The sequence below is a fragment of the Thunnus thynnus genome, chromosome 1 (assembly GCF_963924715.1).
Source record: "Thunnus thynnus chromosome 1, fThuThy2.1, whole genome shotgun sequence".
NCBI classification, from domain to species: domain Eukaryota; kingdom Metazoa; phylum Chordata; class Actinopteri; order Scombriformes; family Scombridae; genus Thunnus; species Thunnus thynnus.
The window spans coordinates 32,399,795-32,419,867 of NC_089517.1; the positions used below are offsets into that span (position 1 = coordinate 32,399,795).

A 20,073-nucleotide genomic window follows, 5' to 3' on the forward strand; every position below is an offset into this window, starting at 1 on the left:
GAAGGAGATGGATGAAAGTAGGGGGGTAAGAAATGAGAGATGAACGGATGAAAGGGAAGACGGAGGACAAAAGAGGCATGAAGGAAGATATCTATCTATTGTTAATCTTTAAATGGTGGGGGTTATGTTTTGCTCCAAAATGGTGTTATTTGTCACATTTGCAGGGTGAGTTACATGATGAGAGCAACATGAATAAATTCAATTAAGGAAAAATGCAAAATATGAATAAAATACATAACTTAGAGACATAAAAGACATAATATAATAATGAGATAATAATAAGCAAAACAAACTTTTTAGTGAAGGGGGACTTTAATGTTACGTATGAGTTCTACATTAATGTATTTGTTTCAGTAACTTTTGCTGCATTTATACTTTTTTGTCAGATTCCCTATAGAAATCATTACAATATATATTATCTGCATTAACCTTATTATTATTATATACACAGTCTACCGTGATACCAGTGTTATTTTAATATTTCTTCCTCATTCTTTAAAACTGTCTGTTTTCAATTCTGAAATCACATGCTCTAAAAATAAAAGGCAAACATTAATAGGTAAAAATTGGCAAACAAGGCCACTAAGTCCTATTTTTCATTTCATTCACTTTTTCATTTCATTTTCCTGGTAATTATACAAGTAGTTATTACTCCCTATGTTAACATAGTGTTACCTCCATATAAAAACATAGAAAATGTTGTATTTAATGTGAAGTATTGTTTTGAGAAAGAGGTTGGAAGACATGTGGCTGTCACTCCTCCACCGTGTTGTGGGAGTGACAGTCAGATGTCCTCCAACCTCTCCTCAGGCAGTGGCAGGACTGTATTACTGTCATTCTGCTCATAAACAAAAATCAGCACGGGAAACAAAGAAACCATGACAGTTTGTCCAGCCTTCTTTATCAAGAGGATATGTCCTGTCTCTGCTCTGATTACGGTTACTTTACTTTGACCATGCGCATGCCTTGTCTTGTCAGGATTTTCAACTTCCTGTAAATACTGGATCACATAGCCTTTAAAGGTAGAAAGGAATGATACCAATGAAGGCATAAATTCATACTTAATAGTACAATGAACTAAATGTCATGTTACAAGTCTACTAGCCACCCTTTTGATAATGGGATCTGAGCATAATGTCACTCTCAACTATAACAATTTGAATGTCAGAGGTCTTTAAAAAAACATTAAGTGAAATGATATACGTATGCTTAAATATAATATGATGTATCTAAATATATTGTATTGATAGACGTAGTGATTCTGTGTGTGGGGGTTGTATCGTACATGAAAGTTATATGTAATTTCAAAACTACTTTTCCCTATCTCTTCTAATTCTACAGTCTCTCTTGTGTTTTTGCACAATAAATCAGAAAGAAAGAAAAGTGAATTATTCAGAGGGGGACACGGTCATTTTTAGGGCAGCTGAAGCAACTTAAAATAGGTTTTGTCAAGTGGTCAATCCTCATGAGGATTCATCTCAACCTAGTGGGTTAGTTTACTATTTCTGGAGTATTTCCTGCCTCAGGTTGAGTGCATCATGTTTGGTTTCCTTAAGTCAACAGTGGTTTTGTGAGATGGGATCTAAAAACTGCAGGAGGGTCTGCCTCGAGTCTATGTACACATAAATACTCAGCAATAGTGCACACACAAGCTCTGCTTATCTAATAGACCAGCCAAGTGACAAGTTATTTGTATATATTGAGAGGAGCTTATGAACAATGAGATAGGTTCACATCTTCTAGGATCACATGTATGAAGGGTCACGCTGCAGGTAAAACCTCTTGTGAAGTGTAGTAAATTACTGCCACCAAACCAACAAACTGTTAGTCAGACAGCCAGGCACACAGACAGTAAAGACAGGCCTCTAGAGGTCAATAGGCCATTATTGTGTTTGTGTCTTCTAGCCAGTGCTTCATTAATAGATAGCCATCAGACGAGAGACAGCAGCTCAGTCAAGTAATCCAAGAGATTGTCGCATAATGAAGACGTCACAGTTTAGTTTACTGGCTGCATTTACTCTAAGTCAAGTCCGGTAAATTCACAAAGCATGCCATAATATGTCACATTTCAAGAACTTTACAAACATTAGCAAAATGTCAGAAGCATTGAAACTGTTGAAAGTCAAAATATGAAAAGTACAAATTTAGGGTTCAACTTCTTTTTTGTATCATCACAACTCTGGGGTTACAGGAATATTTTCACCACCTACTGTCTGGATGCTGTGTTCCCTGACTCTTGATTTTCTTACTATTCATCACTCCTAGGGTTGAGAACCTTAGAGCTCTTGAATTAGAGCTACATCTAAACGTTCTGAAAGGAAATGAAGTTGTTCATGCAGCGCAGCCATGTGAATTGTTAGTTTAAGGACATGACTTTACTGCAAAGACTATGTTTTTTAGGGCCTTGTCATTACCTGCTTAATTACTTTCTGAAGTAATCGCAGTGAAGTGAATGATAAATTTTCCCCTGTTGGTCTTTTAAAGAAAATGTTGAATGGTGTTATAATTAACACTGATGGACAGTGGCGGTAGCTTAGTTGTCAGAAATGAGCTAAAAGGAATTAAACAACTTGACTCAACTCAAGTCAGCCCATCTCAGCTCAGATCAAATAATACGGAATCAACTCACACACAAATCAAATTAAGAGTCCAGATAATACATCATAATGAGAGCAGAGACGGGGTCATCAGATGCATATCTCTTTCAGTCAAAGTTACGTTCTCCTCCATCTCCAGAGACCAAACTAAATAGAGGAAATAAACCTCAGTCACCCTCACAGTAACAATGGTCTACAACGATGACTTATTTGTCTTGCCTCATTGGGTGCCCACCCCTGATTACACATTATGGTGTTTTGGCAATCTGAAAAGAGACACAAAATGCTAAATGAGCAATTAGGTTGTTTTGTGGAGCTGACTGCAGTTAGTTGATCACTAATTAAACCAAACAACACCATGAGACAAGAAATGTTGTCTTTCTACAAAGGTATCACAAAGGAAGGAGATTTAAAGAAATGTAAAACACAATCTGCTTTAGTAACTGAGGTTGAGAAACAATGAGAGACATCACTGTGTCTCATCTCAGTGTCTAATCCATGAAGCAGATTTTCCTCCACCGAATGAATCAATGTCATTAATTAAATACTCGTTAAGACTTTTCCTGTGGGAAATGGCTGATAGCTAAACAGTAAATTAGACAGAACCACAACAGATGCTAATTTTAGCCTTCTTCAGAACAACCAGAAGAAGAAAACAATATAATTCAAAGCACGACTGTGATTTACATTTGAGCAAGTGCAGCCAAAGTTTATACACAGACAGTATGTCTTGCTGTTTAAATTGCTTGCAAAATTATGTCTACAGTCCATCTCCTCTTTTAAGCCAAGTGGCATTTCTCTTACTTTACCAAATTGACTTACCAAATGTCCACTTGCCTAGCATTTAATGGCTGGATATACCTAAAATAGGGACGTCAATGGTTAACCATTACTTTTTAACCGCTGAGAATATTTTTGACCACTTGCGTATTTTTTTAGTAATGTTAGTGTTTAGTTCCTTTAATTTTATTTAATAAACATAATTGTTCTGAAACTCTGAAAACTTGTCTCTGCCGTCTCCTTCATGCTGTATGATGTGACGTAGTTGGCAGGATTGAGGGTTGAAAAGTAGAGACAGTTTCGAAGTTCTATTCATATTATATATATATACATATGGTGGGAGGTTCTAACAGATGGTTAATTTTTTTTACAACTGTTATTTTAGTAGTTTGTGAAGGCAAAACAGCAGTTGGCTGAGGAAGGAGTTTGCTACATGGCTGGGTCCTCTGCCATTGCTCACTCATCACATTCTGGCTTGACTCATCTGTGTCCAGCCTTCCATTGCAGATATGAACTCAGAGTTCCAAGAACTGTGGGACCCAGTGACACAGCTAAGGGCAGAAAATCAGCAACTCCAGGAGCAGCCAACCAGGTCCCTGGCACCTCTAAAGAGAGCGACTCTTTGTCTGGCTCTCTAAGGCTGCCTAAACCTGTAAGACATGAACCTGAAGAAGGTGTCCCTTTTTTCAGGGTTGGTATCAGTGAATGGATTGGTGAAGTTCGTGCCAGTATCCCAGCAAGACATCTCACCCCTATTGACCAAGCATAATTTATTTATGATCACTTGGATGGAGAAGCAAAGAATGAAATTAGGTACAGCCCCAGAGCTGGTAGGGAGAATCCTGAATGCATCCTGAATATCTTCCAAGAACTTTATGCATGTCATCAATCCTATGTTGCTTTGCAGGAAGATTTCTTGTCTAGGAGGCAATTTGAATGAGAGTCACTACAAGAGTATTCCCATGCATTATTTGGTCTTATGGAGAAAATAGTTAAGAACACCCCCAGTGGTGTACCCAATTCTGCTACTTTACTCAGAGATCAATTTGTCTAGAATCTCTCTTTGCTATGCAGCATTACCACATTCCTGAAAACTCTCTGTAACCCAAAAGGACAGTGAGTTAGCACAGTTAAAGGAAATGATGGGCAAAAAAAAAAAAACAGAATAGTCAGCTTGCAGACTGCATTAAGGGGCCTCAGAATCCTCCTACGAGATTTCTACTAATTCTACTCATCAACCACTGTGCCATCACTGTCATCAGTCAGACCATTTTGCTAACCAGTGTGTCAACAATAGAGTTTCTTCTCAGGCCCAGTCTCCTGCAAAGAGGGAGGCTACCCCACCGCCAATATTCAGTACCAAAGCCCACTCCTACAGGCAGTGCAACACCACAGAAGGGGAGCCTCATAGTTCAGACACTACAGGTCAGTTAAATCAAGATGTGGTTTCTCAGTTAGTTCGGCCCTGTCCTGAGGTAACTGTTAGAATGGGGAGTGTAGCAGTACCATGCCTCATTGATACAAGGTCAGTGGTTTCTACCATTACAGAGGCCTTTTTCAATCAGAACTTTAGGGAGAAATTCCAACCCTGCCAGTGGCTGCAGCTAACTGCAGCCAACGGGCTAGACTTACCTTACTAAGACTATGCTGAGCTTGATGTGGACATTTTGGGGATGGTTGTTCACAAAAGGGGATTCTGATAGTCAAAGATTCTCCCAGTTCCCTCCTTGTTCCCAAAGCCCCAGGTGTACTCGGTATGAATGTCATAGGGAGTTGTCTCTAGAGTTTGGACCTACTCTGTTTGAGATCCCCCAGATCCAACAAGCCCTTGATGTGTAGAAGCAAGCCCTGCAATATTGCCAGCGTGTACAAATTCAGAGCACGATCCCCAGAACCAGTGTAGTTAAGTAAGGGGTAGACATCCTATTTGCATCCCAGAGGTTAAAGTTGTAGCTGCTACCTGTACCCAGCAATTGGTGGGCCACACCAGTTACACCCTCTTTGAACCTTTAACTCGCACAGATTCTTTACTGGTTTCCCCAGCCCTGGTTCAGGTCTGCCGAGGCACTGTATATGTCCCTATAGTTAATGTAGGGACAACCAGTGTCACACTCCCTTCTTGCTGTATCCTTGGGCTTCTCAGTCAGGATTAGGTCATGAGTTTATCCCATAGGGTTACAGAAGTAGGCAGTCTTGGGACAGAGGTAACCAGGTTAGCCAAGTTCAGAAACTGATTCAGTCTGTTGGTTTGTCCAACAAAGCAGAGTCAAGTCTTTGTTGATCAAACACAAGTCAGTTTTTTCAGCACATGATGGGGATTTGTGGTGCACCAACCTAATTGAACATGAAGTTCCCCTATTAGATGATGTCCTTGTACACCAGTGCTACAGGTGAATCCCACCTTCTGATTAGGATGCTGTTAAGTCTCACATTAATCAGCTGCCTCTCCCATAGTCCTATTCAAGAAGAAGGACGGTATCCTCTGCCTTTGTATAGACTACCATCAACTCAATGGAAAGACCATGTGCAATGCCTTTCCTCTGACCCACATTGAAGAGTCACTGGATACACTCTCTGGAGCCAGGTGGTTCTCCATAATGGACTTAGCTAGTGGCTACAACCAGGTACCTGTAGCAGAAAAGGACAAAATGAAAACAGCCTTCTGTGCCCCCTTTGGCCTCTTTGAGTTTAAAAGAATGCCTTCTGGCCTTTGCAATGCCCCTAGTACATTTCAGAGGTTAATGGAACAAATATTCGGGGCCCAGCATTTCCAGACTTTGCTTCTGTATCTTGATGATGTAATTGTCTTCTTCTTCTCTGTAGAGCAGCACTTAGAGCACCTGTATGCAGTCTTGAGTAGGTTGCTGCTGTACATGTTCCTATGGGCCACCTGATGGCTGATAGACCTAACCAAGCTAGCTATTGACTTCACTTTTCTGGCACAGAATGGACAAGAACAAGTACTAAATATAGCCACAAGCAGCAATTGGCGGGTTCAAACCTTTTGCGCTCAGCAGAAGGAAGCAGCTTAATCAGCAAAATTGAAGCCGCAAGCAGCAACGAGAGGGTTTCACTCCAATCACACACTTGTTTCATCACAACTATACCACCACTGTAATGACAGCTTTGCTAGAGAGGGCAACCATTAAAGTTCCCCTCCCCTAAAAAATGCGTTTTGCTTATTATTACTTTGGTTGGATTTTTGAGCTTCACTGTGCAGAGTTTGACACTACAAGGCTGTTTTCACATTCATCTACTGAAAGTGGAAAATGATTTGTGACATCACAACTAGTTTAGAGCCAATCATGATTCAATATGCAACTTGTGTAATGTGGAAACTTGAAGCCTCCAGAGCACATACACTGAGAATGGACTTTCCAGTTAAGAAGGAGACATCTTGTGTCCAGCTGTTAAACTTTTAAACTAAAAAATATTTGCAAATATTTAGTTCTGACTACGCATTTTTCAATGAATGAGAGGGAGTAGTTTTATAATATTTTATTCCATACATACTTCATAGACATCTAGACTTTACAGATATTTTCAGTTGCTTCTGAAGTTACAATTACTTACTGACATAGGTGCTAAGATGGGGGTAGACTTGGCTATAGCCACACCATTACAACAGACTCCCCTTAGCCCTATGAAGAGATTGCCAGATTTTTGACATATAAAATCCTGTCTGCTTTCTGTTATTCAGTTGTTGTTTCTCACATTCTCTAGTCCTGTAGTGCCCCAAATCACATTACCAACCTTCAATGCACTGGTATCACCTGGGTGACACCATGTCACATGTGGTGTATTTACTAAGGTAAACTGATATACAGTTTGCTTCTTCGATATGCTAGTGGCAGTGTGATAAAAATGTTTCATCAAATGACCTTGTTTAGATGCAGCCTGTCCTCACAAGAAAAATTACAGTATACGTCGAAAATTCTAACCTGACGTCTCAGATGGTTCTGTCTAACAAACCATCCAAGTCGTCCTTGGAAACTGTTTGGAGAAGGGCAGGCACTTTAAAAAAATACTTGGCAGGAGATTGGAAGAACCATCGGCCTATCACACCTAAACCACACCCATAGCTGCTAGTGGTGCTAGGACGCTGATTGGTCCGAACCAGTAGTGGTTCAACCACAAGAGCATAACTTGAAGCCTGACAAGATGGATTCTCACGTGATCTCATGATCTTGCAAATCCAGCTGCCTTGCAAGGTGACAAAAACTCAGCCAGCAAAAATTACCTATAGTTATCATCTAGTGGCCATAGTAATTATGATCCAAGGAAGTGACGCAGTTCAGATGATGTCAATATAAGGTGACAAATTTTCATTTTATGAGGCAGGTTGGGTGGATGGCTAGATATATAGATGGCAAAAAGTGAATTTAGCTGCAGGAGACTGCTGTTTGCCTCCCATATCCAATCACAAGAGTCATATTTCCAACTGTGAGTCTGGACAGTTTTTTTTTTGAAACATAACTTTGATTGTCGTGATGTTTGTCATGTTGCCTTGACAATGAAAGTGGTGTAACTTTAAAGAAGAAACTCAAACCCACACCACGTTTCAAGTGATCATTTTAACCCCAACCATGATCTTTCCCTAACCCTAACCAAGTTTTTTTTGTGCCCAAACCTAACCAGACTTAAACCACAGCATTGTCACACCATAAAACATAATTACTTTTTACGATTACTGCCAATAGAGGTAGCATATTAGAGAACGCTCCTATGAGTCGTTCTGGAAATGCTCCTATGAGTCATTCTGGGGTGCAGGTACAATTGACCTATGTGGTCGTTTCATTATGAGGAAGTGTTGTTAGAGGAACCACAAACTAGTGCAAATGAGAAAGTTTTCCAAAGTTGACAAGTTGTCTGCATCTGCCTCTTTCAACTTGGATCCTACGCTATCTAACAGTTCTATCAGAGAGCTTTTTCACCTAAAAAAAACATTGTTAATGTGTAGTACTTTTGAATCATCAATAGTCTTTGTAGAAGGCATATGATACTTTAAATTAACTTTCAAATGCCGTATGTCTGCATCTAGCCTCATTTATTCATGTATTCAGTAGAAAGTCCACGGTACCATCCATAAATACTTAAGTTCCCAACTAACCCCAGCAAGAGAAACATGGCGCCATCTATGCTTACTGCTACATGAGTATGGTTTCTGCTAATTATGTAGGTTATCCCGCTTTCCTCCTTTCTTCTTGCTGTATAGATCGCTGAAGGTATCAGGGTTTGCTAGATTTCTTGGTTTGGTCAAGTAACTAAGTTCTTGATTATTTCAAGGTTAAAATTAGCCATTGTCAATTCAGTATGCCACCTCCAATTCTCTATTCTATTTGTTGCTGCACCCAGCCCATTTCCCTCATTAAATTTCATCTAATCTTCATTCACTGCATACTAGTGAGGATGTCCCCACAGCAGCTGCACTTTGTGAAAGGACAACACAAAACAAATGCTGGAGGAATGGTAAAAACATATTACTTAAAACACAGAGCACAGAATTAAAACAGACCTGAATCACTGGCTAGATTTACCCCTGTCTTAGATGGGCAGACCAAACTTGATAAAGATGAACACACTACCAAGGCTTCTCTATCCAATGCAAATGCCCCCTCTCAGTATTACAAAAAAAAACAGTTTATAATACTGAAAAGTCTTTTCCTAGATACTTGTGGCATGGAAGGAAAGCAAGCGTGAAAATGAAAAACACTGCAACTTCCTATAGACAGAGGCCAAGTGACCAAGACAGAGACCAAGTCTTCTCTATTATAATTGGGCTTGCCATGCTCGAACAATTTATAATTGGATACATAATTTCTTAGAAGCCCAAAAAAAAACCCACATTGACTCCTGGTGCTGTCACCCACACTCCTTACTAAGTTATAGGTAATGTCTAATTCCCTACAGATAAAGAAAAATGTAATTGTTATCAGCACATTAAAAACATGGTATGATATTTCTGAATTGGCTGACCATTGAAATTTTATGTCTTTTCATCAGCTTCAGGTTAAATATGGAATATCATCCACATACTTTTTTGCATATTTGCAGATTAGACATTTTATATTCTCAACCTGCAAGTTTTCTAATTATAAGCATGTTAGGAGCCCTCTTGACAACTTTTTTCTTACTTTAAACTTTATTTCCCTTTTTTATCAGAAGCTGTAGTCCCTGGATCAATACAGCATTAATAAAATTACCAGTACATGCAAGAAGGACCTTGGAATCCAACCAAGCCAGGAAGAGTGGTCTAATGTATTCACATTGTCAGCTAAAATCTTTTCATGTAATCAGTTAAATGTAACCTGACACGCCAGATGGTTTGTTACACAGAACCATCTGAGAAGTTGTCCTTGGAAACTGTTTGGACAAGGGCAGGCACTTTCAAAAAATACTTGGCAGGTGATTGGATGAACCATCTGTCTGTCACCGTCTATTACCGTCTTACCTGGCGAGGCAAGGTTAAATGAGAGTCAGTACCAAATACTTCATACTTGGTCACAGCACACACCTCAGTTACTCAACAAATTTCGCATGTGCAAAAATTCGTGAGACAGAGGTGGGAACTTATTTTCACTTAATATGGCAATGTCCTGTGATTGCTCGTTTTTAAATATTTTGTAAAAAAAAAAAAAAAAAAAAAACGGACAATTTTGATCTTAACCCCTCACAGTATATTCTCCTAATAAAACTAATGATGTGTCTTGTTCGAGTGGATTAAAGACAAACCTCCAACAGTAACACAGTGATACAGAGAATTATACAAGGTTTTATCAATGGAAAGGCCTCTCTGCTTTCCTTTAAAAGGGAATGAGATATATTCCTTAAAAATGTGGCAACCAGTCTTAGTTCATTTAACATATGAAATTTCAGTCCTCCTACAGAGGGGTGGATTATCCTTCAAAGTGAATCCCATCTCATAAAAATTGAATTGAATCAAAATTCCCTTTTTTTTTCTCTTTTTACAAATTTCAATTCTTTCCTGTCCTCTTTCTCTGGAAACTAGTGGCCTTATACTGGAATGCAGTAGATCTCTTTTTAGTATTATATTAGTCTTGTAATGTACAATATGTTGTTACATGGCTGTGATTCTTGATATGGGTGTTATATACATATATTACACAGGGCACCTGGGTGGTAGAATTTTAAATTCTTTTAATTTCTTGATCTTATTTTTGCAGTTTTTTGTACTTCTTTCATGCACTTTGTAACATCATTACCACTATTATTACTTATATCTCTACCAATGTATTGTTGTGTTTTCTCTCTTTCACTCTCTTCATCTGGTCCAGTCATGGAGAGGACAGAGGGAGGTTGCAGGTTTGTCGGACAGAGATAACAGGTCTTATCTTCTCCCTGCCAGACGCTGAGAGGCCTGATCCAATCAAGACCTGGTTAGAAGAATTCATCGACTTTTACACGCAAGCCTCAATAAGAAGTAGGTTTGAGGATAAACAAAGATGTTGATGCAGGGGTGGGGGGGTCTTTTTGTTAAATTCCATGTCATCTTGAAGGAGCATCACACTGATTTAAGTGGGGTTTTGGAAGAAGCGGGGTATTAGCATGCGTGGCGTCTAAACTGAGACAACACTAACTTGTGTTAGTGATTTGTGGAAGCATGTATGTCAAAATGGAAGACAAATTAGTTGAAGTTTTCCCTTAAATAACTGAGCTCACAACATCCATACATTGCATGACACACATTTCTAAACCAAATCAAGCGTCAGACAGGCAAAGTACATATGCGCTCAATATATCTAAGTGTTCAAGAAAGTGTCCAACTCTTCCAACTTTCCATCTCCACGCCGTGAGGTTGTTGTTGAGTTGCTGATGCGGGGGTGTTGCTAGCCACCAGACCTCGATGTGTGAAAATCTTTCTATGGACCAAATGTCACAGATGTGATTCATTCAGAAACCGTCAGACCATGTCATTTTCCTACCCACCAAGATGCCAAAAAGGTTACTGTGACTGCCCCTTCCTCTCTGCCGCAGACTGCTGCCATTTTTTCTCATCTAATTGAGCTGCTGTCTATTAAGGTTAATGGTCATCCTCCCGCCACTACCATCGTCATATCTGATGATGATTCACACGCATTTGTTCACCACAGAGACACTGTAGCTACTCTGTACATTATTTATAGTATACTGTTATAGAAACCAACATTCTTAGCAAAATAAATTCACTTTTTAATCTTTTGTGATCAGTAAATTTAGTCATATTTTTTTTGGTACATAATATTTATAAAACTACCAGCATGAAAGCTAACTGGTGATTGATTTTTTTTTTTACAGTATTTTATGTTTTACAGCAAATATGTAAAGATTTAAATGACCAGTGTGTAAGATTTAGGGGGATCTATTGGCAGAAATGAAATATAATATTCATAAGTATGTTTTAATTAGTGTATAATCATCTGAAAATAAGAATCGTTATGTTTTCATTTCCTTAGAATGAGCCCCTCATATCAATGTAGGGAGCGGGTCCTCTTCCACAGAGCCCGCCATGTTGCACCACCATGTTTCTAAAGTAGCTCATAACAGAACAAAACAAACAATGGCTCTAGAGAGGGTCTTTTGCATTTTTCACGAGTTTTGCGGTCACCATAGGTTCTCCTACACACTTGGAAGGTCAGGGGGAGGGGTATTAAGTTGGTTGCAATCTGTAACCTCACCGCTAGATGCCACTAAATCCTACACACTGCACCTTTAAGCCTTGAAATTTGACTAGACTTTTTCACATATAGACACAGGAAAATTGACTTAATAAGAGTGATACTCTGAATTTAAAGGGTTTGGAGGGTTACTTTTTTATGTTAGCATGCTCGACTAACTAGCAGACTTAATACTTTAAAGAGTTTAAGTCTAAAACTGGTAAGGTTTCCTATATTCTGATGCCTGCTTTAATTAAAGAGCCAAACCTTAAATGTAAAGTAAAGTAAAGGTGCCATGACGGCAAAATATGTTTTTAAAATCTACCTTAACTCATAGATATTCAGCCTACATCTCGAGTTATCTATTGTTTTGTGATTTCCTTTAATACTTTTCACTTTGACTGCTTTTTGAAGAGTTTTTATCAATTTTATGTTCATATGACTTTTTGATTTTTTGACTTGATTTTTCTACTTCTTTAGGCCTTTTTTATAATAAATTTTAACGTATATTATTTTTCATATAATATGGTATGCCATTTATATTTTATTCGGTTATTCCTCATCCTCAAATCCCTCTCTTGTAAAAGTGAAACATAGTTTAAAGTAAGAGCATTAAAACATGTAAACACTGCTTTGGTTATCCAAGTATGTTTTTCTATAGCAAGCATCCAAACCATCCAAGGCTTATGTTAGAACAAAATACTTTTTGATTTGATGTTTATTCGTAATTCTGTACTATAAAGGCTAAGCTACATGAACAATGCTGCTCCTCAATATTCACGTCTTCTACATGGATCAACTGGTTAGGATGTTTGCTTTGTACATGGGGCATCTTTAGCCTCATAGTTTAGTATTATATCATGTAAGTAGACATCCTATTGATATGAAGGATTCCGGAGACATGAAATGGTCAGGTGGAGTTTTTATCAATTTCACAGAGTTGTAGTAGCGTTAGCTTAACCTAGTTAGCTACAGCTAATAGAATCTACGTAGGTGCCAAATGAGAACAGAGAGCATGAGAAGTGTGGCAACAGTAACTAAGAAGCAGGGCTTAGTGAGCAGTTAATTATGCAGCACAAATCAAATAGGAGCATGCATAGTTAGACATCTAAAACTGATTGACTTTTTTTTAAAAACATACAGAAATCGACACCTTGTCATGATCACCAGGTGTTACAGCAGCAGCTATCTGTGTTGCTGCTGTAACACCAAGTTTTACAGATTACAGTTATGTTTTAAAAATATTTTTTCCTCTCCCCTCAACAAGTCATCCAAATGAAATGGTCAAATATGTCTGTTTGTAGTTGTGCTCCAGAATGACAGATGGAAGTGTTTCTGGATCTGATACTCCTATCACCTGGACATTATTACTTCTCTTTGCCTTCCAGATCTGTTACAAATCACTGTTGCACAAATAAAAGCATTTTCTGATCTAACACTGATATGGTCAAGGTGTTGTTAGATTTAGGGCACATTAATGACTTGGTTAGGGTTAAGAAAGGATTGTGGTTTTGGTTATAATAACTATGTGGTAAAGGTTAGAGAAATTGTGGTTTGGGTTAAAATTAGGGGATCTTCATTAAATGACCTTTGTAAAATAATTAATGTTAGGGAAAGATCATGGTAATGGTTACAAAAAACAACATTGACCGTCAGTAGGAAACTGGAGGCAAAAAAACGGTCTTCTGTAAAGGTTTAATTCACTTTTGTTTGCTTCTGTGGGTCTATGTTCTGTCTTATACCAACAGACAAGGAATCTGCTAGAGCTCTTTATCACCGTTTTTGGTATTTGTTGAAATGACTGATGCTGTTGTTTTTCTTGGCAGGACAGTCTCTCTCCTCTCCTCTCTCCATATACAAATCTACATTTTTAAAAGTACAATTCTTCATTATCACTAAGCATTGCTAATCATGATCAATTCCTCTGATCAGTCAATATCATCAGAGCAGGCATCGCATAAGAGAAAGCCTCATCCTCGTGGCCCTGACTGATGCTTATGATGACAACAGTGTAGATCGCAGCTAGTTTTTGTTGCTCTCTTTGCCATCATGTGCTTCATTTAACAGAAGAAGTTGAGGCTGGAGCCAATTAGGCTTTAATCCTGCCTCCACCATGATAGCTGATTTATCAGCCTCTAAAAGTCTCACCATGATGGCCACATCAGCTAGAAGTCATGAGCAAATGATTGAATAAATATATTCCTCCATCTCTGTCTTGTGGCAGCCCGTTGCATCCAAGAAGTTTAATGGTGACAGAGAGCCGAGATGGGGCTGTAAATTCGATGCAATACTCATAATTCATCAGCAGGGAGTCATCAGCTGGTCAATGTTGAAGGGCGTCAATAATCTAGCCATCAAGAGAGAGAGGGGAAGAAAACAAGATGAATAAAACAAGGAGGAGGATCAGACAGACAAAGGGAAGGAATTTTACTTGCACCTCAATTCCAAGATAAACAGCAGTGACACATCTGGGATTTTCTGCGTCAAATGGACTGATGTGCTCCCTCGCTTATCTGGAAGAAGATAGATCAGTGATGGAGCTGAAGGCTGAGGTGGAGGTTTGGGGTGGCAGGTTGACCAGCAGCAGCGGTTCTCAGTCTGGGGGGTGACAACTCCAAGAGTCAATGGATGAAATGAACTAAACATTGTGAATATAAACATGATGTATTATATAGATTTAAATTAAAAAACTATTAAAAGACTTCAAAAAATCTTTGTAAATGTAAGTGGATGCAATGCTGTGTAAGTAAAAGTTAAGTAAAATTAAATAATTCTTCAGTATTTCTTAGAACAGTAAATCTGACAAAAAATGAAACTAATATTAACTTCTCCCATAAAATATGACTTTATTTCATAGCTCCCAGAGATAATAGAGGCACAGTGAATACAATTTGTGCTTTTTATTAATGTGAGCTATGTTTGTTAAATTCAATTCAATAAATCTTTATTGTCCCCGGAGGACAATTCTAGTGCAGCATAAAAAACATTCTGTGCCTACGAAAACAACAAAAACACTATCAGCAACAAGTAACAAGAAACATACTGTCCAGATGGCAAGAACAAAAACACAGTAAACAACAAGTAATAAACATCAAGTTTACAAAGTGCAATACATAAAAAAGTGCAAGTAGTAGAATGTACAATGAACCACAATAAAATGTGGACTATAGTTCCTGGTTAATGGTAGCATTGCCTTAGGGATGAAGGAGCCTTGAGCACTGGAGCTCCTGGGCTAGGAACCCTATACCTCCACCCAGAACGCAGAAGGTGGAACTCTTGGTGCAAAGTTTGAGATGGGTCAGCCAGGATGTAGGTGGCCTTTCTGACCAGGTGTCTGTTGTACAGAGCAGACAGACTGAGCTGGGACACCCCTGTGATCTTAGAGCACGTGTTCACCACTCTCTATAGCTTAGTCTTACTCCTCACCTTAAGATTCCCAAATCAGCAGATCAGGACAAAAGTTCAAATTGATTCAAAAAAGATCTAAAACAGAGTCATAACTGTTTTGTCCACATTAAAAGAGTTTTACTACCTCAGTAAAAACAGTCTTTGTTGTGTACTGGAGTGGATGGCGTTTCTGTTATCCTCCAATTGCAGTTTTTCGTCAATGATTGTGCCCAGGTATTTGTAGGAACTAATAATCTCATCTGTGTCATCTGCTATGACAGTCTGAGATGGAGTGGGTGGGTTTTTTCTAAAATCAATCAGCATGTCCATCATTTTGCTTGTGGTGATCTTTATGTAAGAAGCTTTACACCAGTCAATAAAACTATCTAAAACCTTCCCTTGTACAGACTCATTGGTGTGAAGAGTGAACAACAGAATTGTCAGTGTATTTTACATACCTGTTCTCATACAGACTCCTGCAGCTGACAGTGGAGGAAAGCAACTCATCGGACAGAATTCCGTTAACTCTCACTCTCTGGAGTCTGTTTGTCAAGAAGTCCAATATCCCTCCCACAAAGGAGGGGTCTAAGGTGAAATGGGATATGAGCTTCACTGCCATGATATGGGGTGGTAGGCTATTAAAAGCAGAGGAGAAGTCGACAAATAGGAGGCAAGCATGAGTTCCCCTTGTTTGAGATGGCTGTAAAGGAGGTTAAGGTGAGTATAGCATACTCCGTCCCCCTATTGCTCCTATAGGCGAATTGCGTTGGTTCCAATATGGCTTCTGTTTTGTGAATGATAATGGATTTGATGATTCTCTCAAAACGTTTCATCAGCTGGGACGTGAGAGCAACTGGTCTTAAGTCGTTTAGCTCTATGGAAAACTCTTTTTTTGCAATGGGAATGACAGTAGCTTTTTCCAGGGCATTTACCCTCTGTAAATTCAGAGAGGTCTGAAATAGGTGGTGTGTCTTGTTGCAAAGTTAGATGGCACAGGACTTTAGAATTCTACCACTAACACAATCAGGGCCAGAGCTTTTTCTGATGACCATTATTAGTGTTAAAAAAAGAAAGAAAAGAAATAAACAAACAAACAAATTAAACTGAATTTGTAGTAATTTTAGATTCCATAAGTGTATACCAGCATCAATTCTGTGCTCTGACAGTCCAAAATATGGAAGTATGATCCCTTAAAACAATCCAATCTGTACTTGCTACTGCCTCGTCACCAGTTATATAATGTGTCTGCTGGTTTTGATCAGGTCTACCAAAATGTGTTTTTTATGTGAGTTTCTGGTTTATTTTAGTATCATTTAGAGACCCAAAAGTTAAAATGATTATTAAGTTACAAGAAAAAGGCAAATAGTAGAAGAAATAATAATCAATCAAATTATGAACAAATTAATAAAATTTTTATAGCTGAAATCTACTTTTTTTATCTAGTTAATCGCCTTGTGACCCCTTGGAGGGGTCCAGACCTCAGGTTGAAAATCACTGATGTAGAATGAAGCATTATGAAAATGACTTACGTTATTTAAGGATATAACTACGCAGGAGACATGTGACAAGTATGTTCGCAAAGGTGCATCGTACATCTAAAGGTCACCATAAGACTCAACAATAATTTTCAGATATGTGCATTTACAACTCCAGACAAAGCTCCAGAAAACAGGGACCGAACAGAGGAATAGATACAGCTGAAAAAATTAAAGCATCTCATCTTTATGTCTCCGCCAACGTAAAAATGAAGCTAAAGGCTTCTTTCCACACATCCTCACCATAAAGATATGAGGCAAGACTTGAGGGTATTGTGGTAGAGTTGTAGTGGATAAACTTTCAAGTTATGTTAATCAAATCCCATGTGTCACGATACTGGTTTAACCTCATTGGAGAGTGATAATGTCCTGATCCAGTCCTGATGTTGCCAACATGAGGGTCAGCAGCATCCTTCTTAGAGTTGGGGGAGGAGAGGATAGTTGAAAAGAGAGAGTGCATTTCAGAAAAAGAGAGGAGCAGAACAGGAGGGGAACAATATGTGGAGGAGGATGGAAGAGGTGAGTCTCTGACGGAGAGGGGCACTAATGGAGGTCAGAACCATTAGCTAAGAAATCTGGACCTAGACAGCAGGCCAAAGCATCAGGGACTCAGAGAGGCCCGACCCTCTGGTATGTGGGGTTTGTGGGGTTTTTTCTGCCAGAGGGTCAGTCCAAACTAAGATCAGAAAACAGACTCAAGGACAGCTGGATCAGCAAAACCGCAGAAATATTTAATCCAGTACTTTTAAAACAGTAAATGGTTCATTGTCACACACCCATGCATAGACAAAAACACACATACACACACTCACTAGTCTGTTTTCATTCCTCTGGGCTTTATCTGAAAGAGGAAGTGATTGGTGTTCAGCAGAGCGGAGAACCGAAGCACTCTGTTATCTACCAGTGTTCCCCGGATGCTTCACTTCTGCCATCGTGTCTCTGTCTCGCACACACACACAGACACACGCACGCATACACACACAAAAACATTCACTGACTCAATCATGCACAGCTCGTACAAGCACACATGCACCCGTGCGTGCACAAACACAGCAGCCTGAATTTGGTCTCAGTTTCAGTGTTTTTTGAGAAGCATTGCAACTAGTTGCAATTTGTTGCAATTTGTTGAGAAACTTAAATATAATCCTCAAATCAAATTTTCAGCCTCACAGCTTCACGTTTCTCACTGAATACTATATAGTGACACAATCACTGTTGCACCAGGAGGGGACGCTTTGTATAACAACTGCTATACGGGAGTTGAAAATGGAGGAAAGAGACAAGAGGGAAGTGTGAAAAGAGAAATTACCAAACAACGAAAGTTTTGGGAGAATTTCAGTTTCAAAGTGTCACTAGGACATTTAGTGTTCCTGCTAGATCAGCTCCTTCCAAGGTACTGTGGTAGTGTAAGTGAAATTACTGTCTAGCAGTGTGCCAGTGGCATGTGATAGTACATCTGTCTTAAGAGACTATTTGCACCAAAGGTCATTAATCACATTACCAAAAAGATGAGATATATATTGTAAAAGACAAAGAATTTAATTTCACAGAAATGAACAGACAAAATTGCACTGCAATGTGCATCCCAGTGTCCCAAAGGAATCATGTTGTATCAGAGACTGGAGTTCATGTTCTGTCATAATTAGTATTGGCTTCTTTATCTTTTGGCTTTTTTTTTTTTTTTTGCTGCAACATCTATTCACACCCTAACCTTAACCAAGTACACTAGTTTAGTTATAACTAGATTTTTGGCCACTTGGGGGCAGCGTAAACAAGTTGTGAACACAACACTGACATATCACCAATATAGTGAATTTGTTAGCGAACAGTTGCTTATTTACACATCCAGCAGATATGGAGCAACATAATTATTCATTTGTCATATATCTGGCCACCTGGGGAACAGCCACCTTGCTAATTGCGTTTGTTTGCCGTTTGGTGCTGAGCAGATAGTGTACGGTGAGTTTTTAAAGCCTTTTCTCTGGAAACAGCTGCCTGCTATGGGAGCAGTGAGAGTGAACCAAAACAGTAAAGCTGTAGGCCAGACAGCAAAACAATGAGCTGAAACTCACTATATAGCTCTGTAAAGCCGAGTGGAGCTGCAGAGTCTGGTGATAATAATCTGTAGGTTCATCACTACGAGCGACACCTCCCACATCACACTTTGTCATTTAACACATTGTTATTATAAAAATATTGGTTATAGCCACTTTTAAAAAGTACTAATGCCAGGTTGAAAAGCAGTGCTTCACTCTGGATGAAAGTTTCAAGTCTGTTGCACCTGTGGTCAGAAATGTTTGCTGTTGCATGTGTAACCAATGTCATAATACTACACTAGCATTGGGAGACATAAAACTACTAGCAGTGAGCAAACACAAGATTTTCAGTTGATATTAAGTTGCTCTTTATTGGAAAATAGACATTTAAAAATTTTGGCGGTGAAAGTTCAAAACTGTTGTCATTGAATGTGTAGAGTTGTTCAAAATCAATATTCTGTCTGGTAATCGGATTGAACTGAAGATTTATGTGTAAGGGGAAGTTCATTAGTCTTGCAGCCATCACTGCAAGACTGTATTGAATGGAATACAATTAAGCTGGGAGTTACCACCATGCATACTGGTAAACATACAATACATACTGTAAGCAATCAGCAAAAAAGATGAGGCCGGATGGTAAGTGATATGATAAGGTAAGTGCAAATGCTCTAACCATGTGATTAAACACTGGAAGATATACAATTACATTTTGCCCTGGCCAGCACAAGCCACTTCCCTAACTTCTAGACCACTGTGCACCATCAAACTCTGGGTTAAAAATAACCCTGTCAGTGGTTGATGTGTGAGATGAACCAAACAAACTCCTGCAGCTCCCATATTGAACACTGCGGATCCAGGAAGCACCAGGCTGATGAGTCGATGCAGGAACAGTCGATGATGATGCTGCTGTTTTTCATCACTGTCTTCCTGTCTGATGGAGGCTAAAAGATTCTTTATCTACACAAACACGTAGATGTTTGAACAACCTTTATCATTTCCGCAGTGTACATATGTCATAGTCCTACATTAGTGTGACGTCAGTTGGAAATTAAGTCTACCATTGCAATCATCAAAAGTCATGGAC

General features: G+C 39.0%; 1 long non-coding RNA gene across 1 annotated transcript; it reads right to left on the reverse strand.

The window, feature by feature from the left end:
• Window positions 1–9,986: 9,986 nt before the first annotated feature.
• Window positions 9,987–15,950, reverse strand: LOC137186856 (uncharacterized). Its single transcript, XR_010929119.1, has 3 exons — window positions 15,877–15,950; window positions 14,469–14,629; window positions 9,987–14,378 (listed from the first exon to the last, which is right to left on the reverse strand). It is a non-coding gene; the product is annotated as an uncharacterized lncRNA (long non-coding RNA).
• Window positions 15,951–20,073: the final 4,123 nt, after the last annotated feature.